The following is a 16,658-nucleotide window of genomic DNA, read 5'->3' as shown; positions in this document are numbered from 1 at the left end:
TCCAATCCACGTGCCAATACTGTTTAGCAAACTTCCGGCGTTTGCATTTGTTGGGTTACATGAAAATAAAGCTCTTTGGCCACACAAAACCAGTAATGGGTTTGGCGTTAATGACAATGCATGAGCAGAAAAGAACCCCATACCTGCTGTACAATATGGTGGTGGATTTTCTATGTTATGGGGCTATTTTGCTTCCGTTGGTCCTGAACATTACCCAGTATCAGAACATTTTAGCCAAAAACCTGCTTGCCTCTGCCAAGAGGCTGAAACTTGGCTGCAAGTGGATCTTCCAGCAACACAATAACCCCAAGCACACATCAAAATCCACAAAGAAATAGTTAATTGGCTACGAAATCAACATTTTGCAATGGCCATCTCAGTCTCCAGAATTGAAACCCATTGAAAACCCGGGTTTCAATTCTGTCCATAAGCGCAAACAAATGATATCAAGAATCTGGAAGGATTCTATATGGAGGAATGGTCTAAGAACCCTCCAAAGTGTTCATAAACACATAAAACATTTTAGAAAAAGGATTTGTGTCATTATCCTTGCAAGGTGAGGTATTGAAAACAGGGGTGTCAATAATTTTGACCTACACTACCGGTCAAAAGTTTTAAAACACCTACTCATTGTTTTTTTTCTTAATTTTACTATTTTCTACATTGTAGAATAATAGTGAAGACATCAAAACTATGAAATAACACATATGGAATCATGTCGTAACCAAAAAAAGTGTTAAACAAATCAAAATATATTTGAGATTCTTCAAATAGCCACCCTTTGCCTTGATGACAGCTTTGCACACTCTTGGCATTCTCTCAACCAGCTTCAGCTGGAATATTCTTCCAACAGTCTTGAAGGAGTTTCCACATATGCTGAGCACTTGTTGGCTGCTTTTTCTTCACTGTCATCTCAATTTGGTTGTGGTCGGGGGATTGTGGAGGCCAGGTCATCTGATGCAGCACTCCATCACTCTCCTTGGTAAAATAGCCCTTACACAGCCTGGAGGTTTGTTGGGTCATTGTCCTGTTGAAAAACTCATGATAGTCCCAATAAGCCCAAACCAGATGGGATGGTGTATCGCTGCAGAATGCTGTGGTAGCCAGGCTGGTTGTGTGCCTTGAATTCTAAATAAATCACAGAGAGTGTCACCAGCAAAGCTCCCCCACACCATAACACCTCCCCCTCCATGCTTTACAGTGGGAAATACACATCCGTTCACCCACACCGCGTCTCATAAAGACATGGCGGTTAGAACCAAAAATCTCCCATTTGGACTCCAGACCAAACAACTTTTTTCCATCAGTCTAATGTCCATTGCTCGTGTTTATTGGCCCAAGCAAGTCTCTTCTTATTATTGGTGTCCTTTAGTAGTGGTTTCTTTGCAGCAATTCAACAATGAAGGCCTGATTTAAACAGTCTTCTTTGAGCAGTTGATGTTGAGATGTGTCTGTTACTTGAACTCTTTGAAGCATTTATTTTGGCTGCAATTTCCGGGGACTGCTAACTCTAATGAACTTATCCTCTGCAGCAAAGGTAACTCTGGGTCTTCCATTCCTGTGGCGGTCCTCGTGAGAGCCAGTTTCATCATGGCGCTTGATGGTTTTTGCGACTGCACTTGAAGGAACTTTCAAAGTTCTTGACCTTCATGTCTTAAAGTAATGATGGACTGTCTTTTCTCTTTGTTTATTTGAGCTGTTCTTGCTATAACAAGAACAGCCTTGCTTTTAACAAGGCGCACCTGTTAACTGAAATGCATGCCAGGTGACTACCTCATGAAGCTGGTTGAGAGAATGCTAAGAGTGTGCAAAATTGTCAAGACAAAGGGTGGCTATTTGAAGAATCTCAAATATACGCTGCTCAAAAAAATAAAGGGAACACTTAAACAACACAATGTAACTCCAAGTCAATCACACTAATGTGAAATCAAACTGTCCACTTAGGAAGCAACACTGATTGACAATAAATTTCACATGCTGTTGTGCAAATGGAATAGACAACAGGTGGAAATTATAGGAAATTAGCAAGACACCCCCAATAAAGGAGTGGTTCTGCAGGTGGTGACCACAGACCACTTCTCAGTTCCTATGCTTCCTGGCTGATGTTTTGGTCACTTTTGAATGCTGGCGGTGCTTTCACTCTAGTGGTAGTATGAGACGGAGTCTACAACCCACACAAGTGGCTCAGGTAGTGCAGCTCATCCAGGATGGCACATCAATGCGAGCTGTGGCAAGAAGGTTTGCTGTGTCTGTCAGCGTAGTGTCCAGAGCATGGAGGCGCTACCAGGAGACAGGCCAGTACATCAGGAGACGTGGAGGAGGCCGTAGGAGGGCAACAACCCAGCAGCAGGACCGCTACCTCCGCCTTTGTGCAAGGAGGAGCAGGAGGAGCACTGCCAGAGCCCTGCAAAATGACCTCCAGCAGGCCACAAATGTGCATATGTCTGCTCAAACGGTCAGAAACAGACTCCATGAGGGTGGTATGAGGGCCCGACGTCCACAGGTGGGGGTTGTGCTTACAGCCCAACACCATGCAGGACGTTTGGCATTTGCCAGAGAACACCAAGATTGGCAAATTCGCCACTGGCTCCCTGTGCGCTTCACAGATGAAAGCAGGTTCACACTGAGCACATGTGACAGACGTGACAGAATCTGGAGACGCCGTGGAGAACGTTCTGCTGCCTGCAACATCCTCCAGCATGACCGGTTTGGCGGTGGGTCAGTCATGGTGTGGGGTGGCATTTCTTTTGGGGGCCGCACAGCCCTCCATGTGCTCGCCAGAGGTAGCCTGACTGCCATTAGGTACCGAGATGAGATCCTCAGACCCCTTGTGAGACCATATGCTGGTGCGGTTGGCCCTGGGTTCCTCCTAATGCAAGACAATGCTAGACCTCATGTGGCTGGAGTGTGTCAGCAGTTCCTGCAAGAGGAAGGCATTGATGCTATGGACTGGCTCGCCCGTTCCCCAGACCTGGATCCAATTGAGCACATCTGGGACATCATGTCTCGCTCCATCCACCAACGCCACGTTGCACCACAGACTGTCCAGGAGTTGGCGGATGCTTTAGTCCAGGTCTGGGAGGAGATCCCTCAGGAGACCATCCGCCACCTCATCAGGAGCATGCCCAGGCGTTGTAGGGAGGTCATACAGGCACGTGGAGGCCACACACACTACTGAGCCTCATTTTGACTTGTTTTAAGGACATTACATCAAAGTTGGATCAGCCTGTAGTGTGGTTTTCCACTTTAATTTTGAGTGCGACTCCAAATCCAGACCTCCATGGGTTGATAAATTGGATTTCCATTGATTATTTTTGTGTGATTTTGTTGTCAGCACATTCAACTATGTAAAGAAAAAAGTATTTAATAAGATTATTTCTTTCATTCAGATCTAGGATGTGTTGTTTAAGTGTTCCCTTTATTTTTTTGAGCAGTATATTCAAAAGGACGTAAGCAAGACCTGTTTGTCGAAGGATGTGACTTTTTTATTTAGCTATAGTATCAGAGACTCCAAACTATCAAAAGTTTAGTGAATAAAAACAAACCCAAACATGCATTGAAATTGGGCAATAGATGAAAGACAAATTAGAAAAACCTGAAAGTTATGTTTTTTCAGTTAGCACATCTTTTCAATCAAGGACTATGTAAAATATTAACTACGATGATCCTTCAAAGCCTATGGTTTGAAAGAAGAAAAAACATTGTAATAAGTGCTTATAGATAATAACATGCATATGAGCAGAAGCCGTAATTGACAGCTATACAGTTTAATGTAAGATAGCCATATTCCTCATGATGAATTCTCCTCTCCCAAACTCACTGTATAAAATAGTTTATCTACAACAGGGGTTGGAACCAAAATTATTTTCCAATTGTTCTGAACAGAAACCATATTTTTTTTGTTCCATTCCAGTGTTCCAACTAGCATTATAAAGGTTCTGAACCGGTTAGAACCCCCAAAAAGTAACGGTTCATATAATTCCCTTTCGTAGAATTTTTTGAACCTGTGAAATCAACATAGTTTTTATATTTAGCTCATTATTTTACTCTACCAATCAGCACGGATAGAGCAGATTGCTATGGAATGTGTAAGCTACTTGTTTATATGTTTAATTGGTTAGAGATGTTGCATCTGAGATTTCACAGGTGGGGAGAGAGAGAGAGAGAGGGGGGTGGACATGGAGGGTGCATGGTTTGAAGCGCTAAACCTTATGACATGATGTTAATTAGAGTGTGTTTAGGCTATTACTACAGTACCATCATAAGTTCACTGAATTACAGAATTACACTACCGGTCAAAACATTTTAGAACAGCTACTCATTCAAGGATTTTTCTTTATTTTTACAATTTTCTACATTGTACAATAATAATGAAGACTTCAAAACTATGAAATAACACATATGGAATCATGTAGTAACCAAAAAAAGGGTTAAACAAATCAAAATATATTTTATATTTGAGATTCTTAAAATAGCCACCTTGATGACAGCTTTGCACCCTGTTGGGATTCTCTGAACCAGCTTCACCTGGAATGCTTTTCCAACAGTCTTGAAGGAGTTCCCACATATGCTGAGCACTTATTGGCTGCTTTTCCTTCACTCTGCAGTCCAACTCATCCCAAACCATCTCAATTTGGTTGAGGTCAGGAGATTGTGGAGGCCAGGTCATCTGATGCAGCACTCCATCACTCTCCTTCTTGGTAAAATAGCCCTTGCACAGCCTGGAGGTGTGTTGGGTCATTGTCAAATGATAGTCACACTAAGCGCAAACCAGATGGGATGGCATATCGCTGCAGAATGCTGTGATAGCCAAGTTGGTTAAGTGTGCCTTGAATTCTAAATAAATCACTACCAGTGTCACCAGCAAAGCACCCCCAAACCATAACACCTCCTCCAGCATATTTTACGGTGGGGAATATACAATGCGGAAATCATCCGTTCACCCACACCTCGTCTCACAAAGACACCGCAGTTGGAACCAAAAATCTCCAATTTGGACTGCAGACCAAAGGACAGATTTCCACCAGTCTAATGTCCTTTGTTTGTGTTTCTTGGCCCAAGCATGTACCTTCTTATTGGTGTACTTTAGTAGTAGTTCTTTGCAGAAATTCGACCATGAAGGCCTGATTCACACAGTCTCCGCTGAACAGTTGATGTTGAGATTTGTCTGTTACTTGAACTCTGAAGCATTTATTTGGGTTGCAATATCTGAGGCTGGTAACTCTAATGCACTTCTCCTCTGCAGCAGAGGTAACTCAGGGTCTTCCATTCCTGTGTCGGTCCTCATGAGAGAGAGCCAGTTTCATGATAGCGCTTGGTTTTTGCGACTGCACTTGAAGAAACTTTCAAAGTTCTTGAAATGTTCCGTATTGACTGACCTTCATGTATTGAAGTAATGATGGACTGTCATTTCTCTGCTTCTTTGAGCTCTTGGTCTTTTACCAAATAGGGCTATCTTCTGTATACCTCCCCTACCTTGTCACAACACAACTGATTTTCTCAAACGCATTAACTTCAATGGGCTAGCGTCCCACCTGCGGGACACAGCCAGTGAAATATCAGGGCGGCAAATTCAAAAACAACATGTCATAATTCAACTTTCTCAAACATACAACTATTTTACACCATTTTAAAAATACACTTCTCCTTGATGTAACCACATTGTCCAATTTCAAAAAGGCTTTACAGCAAAAGCAAAACATTAGATTATATTAGGAGAGTACATAGACAAAAATAATCACACAGCCATTTTCCAAGCAAGGACATGTGTCAATAAAACCCAAAACACAGCTAAATGAAGCACTAACCTTTGACGATCTTCATCAGATGACACTCCTAGGACATTATGTTATACAATACATGTATGTTTTGTTCGATTAAGTTCATATTTATATCCAAAAACAGCATTTTACATTGGCGCGTGATGTTCAGAAAATGTATTCCCACCAAAACGTCCGGTGAATGTGCACATCAATTTACAAAAATACTCATCATAAACGTTGACAAAATATATAACAATTATTTAAAGAATTATATATAGACTTGGATGCAACCGCTGTGTCAGATTTTAAAATAGCTTTACGGAGAAAGCACATTTTTCAATATTCTGAGTACATAGCTCAGCCATCACGGTGAGCTATTCAGACACCCGCCAAGTTCGGGGCAACCTAAACTCAGAATTAGTATTAGAAATATTCTCTTACCTTTGCTGATCTTCGTCAGAATGCACTCCCAGGACTGCTCCTTCCACAAGAAATGTTGTTTTTGTTCCAAATAATCCATATTTATGTACAAATACCTCCTATTTTGTTCGTGCGTACAGATCACTTATCCAAAGGCATAACGCGCGAGCGCGGAACGAAAACTCAAAATGTTCAATTACCGTACTTAGAAGCATGTCAAACACTGTTTAAAATCAATCTTTATGGTATTTTTAACGTAGAATTGCGATAATATTCCAACCGGACAATAGCATATTCATTCAAGAAGAAAAAGAAGGAACGGCGTGACCGCGCATATCCAATCCCTTTGTTGCCAGGCAGACCACTCAGTAACTGAGCTCCTATACTCTGCCCAGTGACAGGAGAATGCTCAAACCATTTTCTGAAGGCTTTAGACAGCCAATGGAAGCCTTAGGAAGTGCAATGTCCCCCACAGACACTGTAGCTTCGATAGAGAATCAAAAGAACTACAATTCTCAGACTTTCCACTTCCTGCTTGAATATTTCTCAGGTTTTTGCCTGCAAAATGTGTTCTGTTATACTCACAGACACCATTCAAACAGTTTTAGAAACTTCAGTGTTTTCTATCCAAAATAATATGCATATTCTAGTAACCTGTTTAAATTGGGTACGTTTTTCATCCGGCCGTGAAAATACTGCCCCCTAGCCCAGACAGGTTAAGAAGGAAAGAAATTCCACAAATTAACTTTTAAGAAGGCACACCTGTTAATTGAAATGCATTCCAGGTGACTACCTCATAAAGCTGGTTGAGAGAATGCCAAGAGTGTGCAAGGTTGTCATCAAGGCGAAGGGTGGCTATTTGAAGAATCTCAAATATATTTTGATTTGTTAACCTTTCTGGGATCGTTCAGGACGCTAGTGTCCCACCTCGCCAACAGCCAGTGAAATTGCAGGGCGCCAAATTCAAACAACAGAAATCTCATAATTAAAATTCCTCAAACATACAAGTATTACACACCATTTTAAAGATAAACGTCTTGTTAATCCAGCCACAGTGTCCGATTTCAAAAAGGCTTTACGGCGAAAGCACACCATGCGATTATGTTAGGTCAGCGCCTAGCCACAGAAAACCATATAGCCATTTTCCAACCAAGGAGAGGTGTCACAAAAGTCAGAAATAGCGTTAAAATTAATCACTTACCTTTGATCTTCATCTGATGGCACTCCCAGGTCTTCATGTTTGACAATAAATGTTTGTTTTGTTCGATAAAGTTAATCTTTATGTCCAAATACCTCCTTTTTGTTTGCGCGTTTAGTCAAGTAATACAAATGCACAAAGCGCGACCACAATGTCCAGAAGAAAAGTCAAAACAGTTCCATTAACGTTAGTAGAAACATGTCAAACGATGTATATAATCAATCTTTAGGATGTTTTTATCATAAATCTTCAATAATATTCCCACCGGACAATTCCGTTGTCATTAGAAAGGAAAGACAACGATCGTCGCGCTCACGTGCGAGACTAAACTAATGTCTTTCAGCTTGACCACTTGTTGAAACAGCTCTTATTCGATCCCCTTTCACAATACAAGCCTGAAACAACTTCTAAAGACTGTTGACATCTACTGGAAGCCTTAGGAAGTGCAATCTGACCTCACAGACACAGGATATTGGATAGGCAATCACTTAAAAAAAACTACAAACCTCAGATTTCCCACTTCCTGGTTGGATTTGTCTCAGGTGTTTGCCTGCCATATGAGTTATGTTATAATCACAGACATTATTTTAACAGTTTTGGAAACTTTTGTGTTTTCTATCCAAATCTATGCATATCCTAGCTTCTGGGCCTGAGTAACAGGCAATTTACTCTGGGCACGCTTTTCATCCAAACTTCCCAATGCTGCCCCCTATCCCAATGAAGTTAAACACTTTTTTGGTGACTATATTTTACATTTTAGTCATTTAGCAGACTAACGCCCTGGCCACAGAGAGGGGTTTTTGTTCTTTATTTTGGTTAGGCCAGGGTGTTACATTGGGTGGGCGTTCTATGTTCCTTTTTCTATGTTTTTGTATTGGGCCGTGTGTGTGGCTCCCAATCAGGCACAGCTGAAGCTCATTGTTGCTGATTGGGAGTCACACATATGGAGCATGTTTTTCCTTTGGGTTTTGTGGGTAATTGTTTTCTGTTTAGTGTGTTCCTTACAGAACTGTTGCAAGTCGTTTTTTTGGTTTCTTTTGTATAGTGTTCGTTGATTCATTAAAACCTTTTATGATGAACACTAACTCCGCTGCACCTTGGTCTCTCTCTCACGACAGCCCTTACACAGACGCTCTTATCCAGAGCGACTTACAGTAGTGAATACATACATTTCATTTCATGCATTTTTTTTTGTACTGGCCCCCCGTGGGAATCGAACCCACAACCCTGGTGTTGCACACAATGCTCTACCAACTGAGCCACAGGGAAGCACATATGATTCCATATGTGTTATTTCATAGTTTTGATGTCTTCACTATTATTCTACAATGTAGAAAATTGTAAAAATATAGAAAAACCCTTGAATGAGTAGGTGTTCTAAAACTTTTTACTGGTAATGTATATGCTCAACATAAGATATTTTTGTAACAAAGAAATACGATTATTTACCGGTTTTCAAGATTTGAAAACAAGATTTAAAAATAATGGTTCTGTTCCAGGACACTTTTGTTCCTGGTTGTTTCTGTTCCTTGAAAAATTGTTATTTTCCAATTGTCTGTTCTGACCAGTACCAACCCCTGATCTACAGTGTACAGTACATATAGTTTTCATAAGAGTACTGTGTTACAGACTTTGGTCTAATGCAGCCAGATGCATACAAATTGTATATACAGAACTGTTCATATCTTTATTTTGCATACTGTATCTAAAGATCACAGCTAAACAAACTCAGAATGGGGTGTACATGTTGTTGTTGTACATGTTGTTTGTGAAACCTAAAAAAGTAAAACAAGCAACAAATGAATCTACAGTAACAAGCTACTCACTGGAGTTTGGCACCTATGAGCTATTTAAGACAATCGTACAGGGCTCAGCCCCACCAAGTGTTGTCTACCAACAAGTTGGCAGTTCTAGTTGATTACGGGCTTAGCCTGAACACCCCCCTCCTTGCTTCTGTCCATCATGGAGACACTCAGTGTGTGGCTGGAATGGTGCCAGCACTGTGAGAGTCCGTTTTAAACTCCTCCCATCATTGCTGTACCTCTGCTGGATTATCCTCGCCTGCCACCAACACACACACACACACACACACACACACACACACACAGTTAAATACATTCAATTTGTATAGCTACATTTTGCTTACAGGCTCCACCCCAGACTATAACCTACACGCTCCTAGTCTTTACCGCTATTCCAAATCACATCCCACAATACTATTGAATAGTTAAAAAGAATTCTAAACTTTAGTAGGCATAGAAAGTAAGAGTTCTGTAGTCCCTCTCTTTTGTTTGAAGTTTGCTCTGGGAAAAATAAACAGATTCTATTATTAAGTCCCCTGGAATGCCCTTTTGGTTCTCACTTCTCTTGGCTGGAAATGGGTTTAAGTGGTTCTCACCTGCTGCCTGGGCCTCTCCGGGGTCTTCATCAGGGTAACTAAGGTCATTGGGGGGCCAGCGGAGCTCGCCACTCTCCACTTCACCGCTCTCAGTGGGCTCCACCAAGATGGAGGGAAGCCGTTTGGACAGCTTGGGGAAACGTTCGTGGGAGTCCGGAAAGATCTGGAAACACAATCACGTCAGCGTCACCAAAACAAGAGGGGAAAATCTGGTAACCAGGGTAAGGGTTGGGGTGAATTCCACTGAATTGAAAACTGAATTGCTGGTAAACCCAACCCTGCTTGTAATATGTGACATTGATCAAATAGTATCAGGTTGACCCTAGATTCTATGGTCAGTTTTCTGTTTATGCAACTTTCTTGGCATCCAACAAATGTGTAATTTACCAAGTAGTCTCCAAGGGCTCGAAACACATTCCAGAACCAGACAGTATGGATAATCACAACCACTAGATGATGCTCTGTGAGAGAGGTACTTTTTGTTGCCTCATAGATGTCTAGTGACTTAAATGGGAAATTAAAGACATAATTATACAGTGCATTCGGAAAGTATTCAGATCCCTTTACTTTTTCCACATTTTGTTATGTGACAGGCTAGTTCTAAACTGGATAAAATCATTTTTCTCCAATCTACACACAATACCCCATAATGACAAAGCAAAAATAGTTTTTTAGAAATAAAATGTAAAACTGGAATATCACATTTACATAAATATTCAGACCCTTTACTCAGTACTTTGTTGAAGTACCTTTGGCAGTGATTACAGCCTCAAGTCTTCTTGGTATGACGGTACAAGCTTGGCACACCTGTATTTGGATAGTTTCTCCCATTCTTCTCTGCGGATCCTCTCAAGCTCTGTCAAGTTGGATGGGGAGCGTTACCACACAGCTATTTTTAAGTCTCTCCAGAGATGTTCGATCAGGTTCAGGTCCAGGCTCTAGCTGGTCCATTCAAGGACATTCAGAGACTTGTCCCAAAGCCAGTCCTGCATATTTACCAGGTCGGTTTCGGGATTGTCGCACTCAGGACACAGCACAAACTTGCGGATGAATCCGTCCAGCATGTCCTGCAGCTTGTTCGCCTCGTGGGACCCATTGACGATGAAGCGGTCGTTTTTGGCGTCAAACTGGGTCTGAGCACCCAACTCACAACCAAAAAATTTGGTGGGATCTGGACAGGGAGAACGAGAAAGACATCGTTTGAGTTTAGCTATGTTTAAAGCCTTCCTATCCGCATCATAGGTTTTGGAGAGTGGGTTATATGTTCTTCTAATATTCATAGCCAATAGGCTCTTCACCTTTCCTAAAGACAAAAGGGGGTCCACCACATCAAGATGATTCCTGCTCCCATGCCATCAGTGTTGTAGATCAGGCTACATGCCACAATCCAAAATGAATGCAAAAGTGCCATATAATTTGATTCACTTTGAGTTGAGGCATTCACTTTGAGCCCAATCTACACAACTAATGTGGACTCATCTTGTCAGACTACTTGAGGCCTGAAAACATCCAACTATGATTTGAGTGTGAAGTCCCCTTTCATACTATCTTTACAGGTGACTGGGCACAATGGAGAGGCCAGGGAAAGAGCGCAATTTACAAGTACTGACAAATATTCCAAACTGTTCACAATCACAACCTTGTGAAATGGATGCCAATTTAGTGGGTCAGACCAGTGCCCAACAGGCACTGAGCTGGGGAAGGGGGTATACTCACACGTGGGAGGCCTATTCAGAGACTTGGCAACGTCGGTCATGTTGACTATGACAGTCTTTATCCCATTCCCCTTGCCTTCCACCTGGAGGATGGGGGGGGGACATCTTTCAAACTGTTTCACAGTGGTCACATTCTAACAGCGTAAATACCTTTCCACTCAATGTGCCAACTAAGATGCTCCTCATGTGCAAGACGAACGCCCAAAGGCAGAGGGGGTTCACTTTCATTTAAGTACAACATTTGAGAAAAATCACATTAAATCTAAGCATCTTTGAGTGGAAAGTATTTCTTGTAAAGTCTTTCAGAGGGAACATTTATTTCAGTGTTGTTTCAAGAACAAGTTTCCCCTCAGGCTATACATGGCCTTCCCTTGAGCAATTAAATGGATTGGTTAGGTCTCCGCCATAGTGACTTCAATGCATTTCAGTGCTCAATGAGGAAGAGACAAGGGAATGAAGCTCTGTGACCATTGGGACATCCCTCGGCCCCCCGACACTAGTTGAGCTCTGGACACTGAACAACCCCTCATGATGACCACCACACTGTTCAAGGTAAAGGTTCCCCATAACCACAGGTCTAGGATCAGATCCTGACCCCCAAATCCTAAATATGAGGGGGATGACTGACTCCAGACAACCACAACCCGTACTCACCTTGGCGATTATACGGGGCATCTTGTAGCGGTAGAACTGGTCCAACACGCTGCGGTTGACGTTAACAGACATGATGGCTGGCCGCGGGCTTTATCAGTACGACAGGAAGATCTTGGACTGAAAATTTTTGGTATCCTCTGTCTGGCGAAGAGGGGATGACATAAACGACTGGAAGAGGGTTCGGGCTCGGACATGAAAAAGGTCTTGCCACTGAGGCTGCAAGTGCCGCGCTTGTAGGCTAAGTTCCCCGCACACAGGTTCCAACAGCTGCGCAACAGCTCTGAGAAGAGAGGGGAAGACTTAAAATCGATGGAAGGCATTACAGGAAAGAATGAATGTTAGTATAAAGTATGATTGGACATTGCTTTCTCGTGTCAGACTGGCACAAGACACGAGTCCCTAGGCCCTATGGGCTTCCCACCCTTGCATAAGGTCACTTATGTCACCTGCTAAATGGCAGTGCACATGCATTTACATTTGTTGTATCCCATTATACTGGTTATTACTGAAAGACTCATTACTTCATTTCTAAACTTGAGAAGTACGAATAGGCCTAATTGTCAAATCAGACCAATAATCATTAAAGTCCCTTGGCAGGTTGACAGTCACCACAATGTACAAGATCACATTTGCAGAGTAATAACTAGTCCACATACAGTGGTGTAATGTGGTCAGGTATGCCATTGCAGCTTCCTACCTATGTAACACTAAACATGTGGCAAATGCACAGGAGAATTCCAGAAACATATTGCATATAAATCATCCAAAAGCACAGTGGACTAAAAATAAATTAAGACAACCAGCACATGTTAATTGCACCATTGCTACGAAAACATTAATTGTCAATATAGCTAACACATCACTATAAATCATCACACATGTAATGTAGCCGATAATTGGGTTTGACATAAAAACACACCAGGCCTCAATTGTGCAATGAGCAATGTGCTGCAGAGTGCGTCATACAGTGAAGCAGTGCGCGGGGGAGAAAGACGCCATCTTTGGTCCACATAGGAGGCGCATTCACTATACAAACAGGTTTGAAATAAATTAAATACGTACTGACACAGAGCAGTAGGGATTAAAGTATAAGTGAGGTTAAAATACCTTTCCCATCCGTCGCTCCTTTCGTCCGGGTACTCACCGTTTTCGCAAAACAAAGACATAAACACACCGCTGGTCGCCCAGGCAGAGACGCAATAAAGTGTTGTGAGGATGAGCAGTAATGTTGTAGTGGAGACCGAGCCGCACTGCAACGGTGCCGAAAGAGTAGTCCGACTTTACGATGGGGGGGGAGCCCACAAAGAAAACTCGAGACGCCCAAAAATGGGGTATCTGTAACGAACAATCAAACAAGTACTAGAACTTATAAAATGACAGCGAAAGCTGACATCAGTACTGTAGTAATAATAGCTAGCAACGAATATGCATAGAAAAGCTGGCAACAGTATTAACGTTAGCTACCTAAAAAGGATTCAAGTTGATCTGCTCTGTTACGTTTGAACATTTGCAGATTAATAGAAATCTGTAATCTAGCTAGCCAACTTGATTTTAAAACTTGCTTGGACTCACCTCCAGAACGTTCTCACATAGGTGCTTGCAACGCCACAATAATGTGCTGTCAATCTACACGAGCTCCGCCACTATTCCCGCCCATTTTGACGACGTCATCAAATCAGCGAACTTTAGCGACATTAGCGGCTCCTTAAAGTATGGGTAAACATGTTCTACTAACATAGACCACATCATGTCGTTTCCGACGGGAGGCAAGTGGGCCAAGTAGGCATGGCTGGTTGTCTACTTGAAAGGCCAACCAATCAGAATTTGGGTTTAATACTTTTTATGGAAAAGTTTGATCTTATATGGAGAGAGAGATTTCCGAGCCGACATATCATTCACTTGGAGTAACAAAACAGGTTCCAGACAATCCAGAATAGATTTTTGGCTTATATCCAAATGTATCGATAGTGAGTGTGTTACTCAAATATTTGTACTACTCCCCTCACAGACCATAGGGCCATTTACATTGATATCAAAATATTTACCCCTGATACTAACCTTGGTAGAGCATCCTACTGGAAGCTAAATAGCTCGTTATTAAATAATGATATAGTTAAGTTTGAGTTAAAGATCTGCTTTCACACTTTTGGGAAAGGGCTTGTGAAGAAAAATCTTATTGCAAGAATTGGGAACTCTTTAAATTTGAGGTGTCCAAATAACTTAGAAAATATGGTATTAATGTTGCTAAGACCAGAAGAGCTGAGGAGGAAAAGGTGATCATTATTAAGATAACTTCCCTTTCTCAGAGGTCCCCAGCCGGCCTCTCAGGGGAGGAGAAGATGAAACTGATTGAGTTACAAAATAAACGGGATAATATATATAGATTAAAAGCTGAAGGAGCCTTTATTAGATCTAGGAAAAAATGTATTGAGGAGGGACAACGAAATTCACCCTATTTCTATTTCTTTAGACTTGAGAAATTTCAATGTACAAATAACACTATCCATAAGTTAAACATTGATGGTGTTATTACAGATGACCAAAAATGAATCGCTAAATACTGTAGAAATGTTTACAGAAAATTGTATAGCTCTACGTACTGTCAGGAATCCACAGATATGTTTTATGACTCACTGCATAATGTTCACTCTATCAGTGAAATAGAATCTAAACAGTGTGATGAACCCATCAAAGTTGAAGAGATTATAGAGTCTATCAAACATCTAAAGAACAATAAATCACCAGGTGGAATTACATCAGAATTTTACAAATTATTTTCTGAACAAGTAGCTCCCTTCCAATAGGAAGTCTTTTTAGAGAGTATTAAAAACAATGTTCTCCCTCCTACAATGAGTCAGGGGTTAATAACACTGATACATAAGCCTTAAAACCTGTTTGGGATAGGGGGCAGTATTGAGAATTTTGGAAAAAATATGTGCCCATTTTTAACTGCCTCCTACACCAACTCAGAAGAATATGCATATTATTGTTCAGGTTTGGATAGAAAACACTCTGAATTTTCTAAAACTGTTTGAATGGTGTCTGTGAGTATAACAGAACTCCTATGGCAGGCAAAAACCTGACAAGGTTTCATGCAGGAAGTACCCTGTCTGACAAGGAGTCGTGCGTCTTGCATCTGTTTATTGAAAAGTAAGGATCTTAGCTGTAACGTGACAATTCCCAGGGCTCCGATAGGCTCTCAGAACCCGGGAAATACCTGGAGGTTGACGAGGCAGCCTCAGGCTGAAACACATTATCGCCTTTGGTAAGTGGCGGATCAGAGGACCTTTGAATGAGGCGCGTGCACGATTCGCTCCTGAGGAGAAATTTAATTCGGCTGTTTAGACTCAATGCATATTCCCGGTCGGAATATTATCGCTTTTCTATGAGATAAATGGCATAAAAATTGGTTTTAAACAGCGGTTGACATGCTTCGAAGTACGGTAATGGAATATTTAGACATTTTTTGTCACGCCAATGCGCCATGCGCAAGACCGTGATGTTGCATTCTGATAGTGTCTAGAACTCACGAACAAAACGTTGCTGTTTGGATATAACGATGGATTATTTGGGACCAAACCAACATTTGTTATTGAAGTAGAAGTCCTGGCAGTGTATTCTGACGAAGAACAAGCAAGGTAAGAACATTTTTCTTATAGGAAATGTGATTTTGGTGGAGGCTGACCTGGGTGGGTGTCTAAATAGCTAGTCCTGTGATGCCGGGCTATGTACTTAGATTATTGCAAAATGTGCTTCATCCGAAAAGCTATTTTAAAATCGGACATATCGAGTGCATAGAGGAGTAATGTATCTATAATTCTTAAAATAATTGTTATGCTTTTTGTGAACGTTTATCGTGAGTAATTTAGCAAACTGTTAGTAAATTCCCCGGAAGTTTGCGGGGGTTATGCTTTTTCTGAACGTCACATGCTAATGTAAAAAGCTGTTTTTTGATATAAATATGAACTTGATTGAACAGACATGCATGTATTGTATAACACAATGTCCTAGGTGTGTCATCTGATGAAGATCATAAAAGGTTAGTGCTGCATTTAGCTGTGGTTTGGGTTTATGTGACATGATATGCTAGCTTGAAAAATGGGTGTCTGATTATTTCTGGCTGGGCACTCTGCTGACATAATCTGATGTTTTGCTTTCGTTGTAAAGCCTTTTTGAAATCGGACAGTGGGGTTAGATTAACGAGATTCTTGTCTTTAAATAGCTGTAAAATAGTCATATGTTTGAGAAATTGAAGTAATAGTATTTCTAACGATTCAAAAATCGCGCCACTGGATTTCAGTGGCTGTTACGTAGGTGGGACGAGTTCGTCCCACATGCGCCAGAGAGGTTAAAAGGAAGTGCTGCGCATCAATAACTGGCGTCCAATGTCTTCTTAATAATGACTATAAGATATTAGCCTTACTACTTGCAAAAATAATTAAAGAAGTCCTGGATGCAATCATTGATGAAACACAGTCTGGCTTTATGAGGAACAGACATATTTCTAACAA

The 16,658-nt window shown here is 41.4% G+C and overlaps 1 long non-coding RNA gene and 1 pseudogene across 1 annotated transcript; both read right to left on the bottom strand.

Annotated features, from left to right (window-relative positions):
• Window positions 1-8,753: 8,753 nt before the first annotated feature.
• Window positions 8,754-9,942, bottom strand: LOC115202431 (uncharacterized). The gene is made up of 2 exons (XR_003879976.1): window positions 9,779-9,942; window positions 8,754-9,441 (listed from the first exon to the last, which is right to left on the bottom strand). It is a non-coding gene; the product is annotated as an uncharacterized LOC115202431 (long non-coding RNA).
• An 859-nt stretch (window positions 9,943-10,801) lies between these two features.
• Window positions 10,802-13,818, bottom strand: LOC115195381 (eukaryotic translation initiation factor 5-like; annotated as a pseudogene).
• Window positions 13,819-16,658: the final 2,840 nt, after the last annotated feature.

The sequence above is a fragment of the Salmo trutta genome, chromosome 1 (genome assembly GCF_901001165.1).
Source record: "Salmo trutta chromosome 1, fSalTru1.1, whole genome shotgun sequence".
Classification (NCBI taxonomy): Eukaryota; Metazoa; Chordata; class Actinopteri; order Salmoniformes; family Salmonidae; genus Salmo; species Salmo trutta.
Note: the sequence above shows the minus strand (reverse complement) of the source record. Positions and strands in the feature narration are given on the sequence as shown.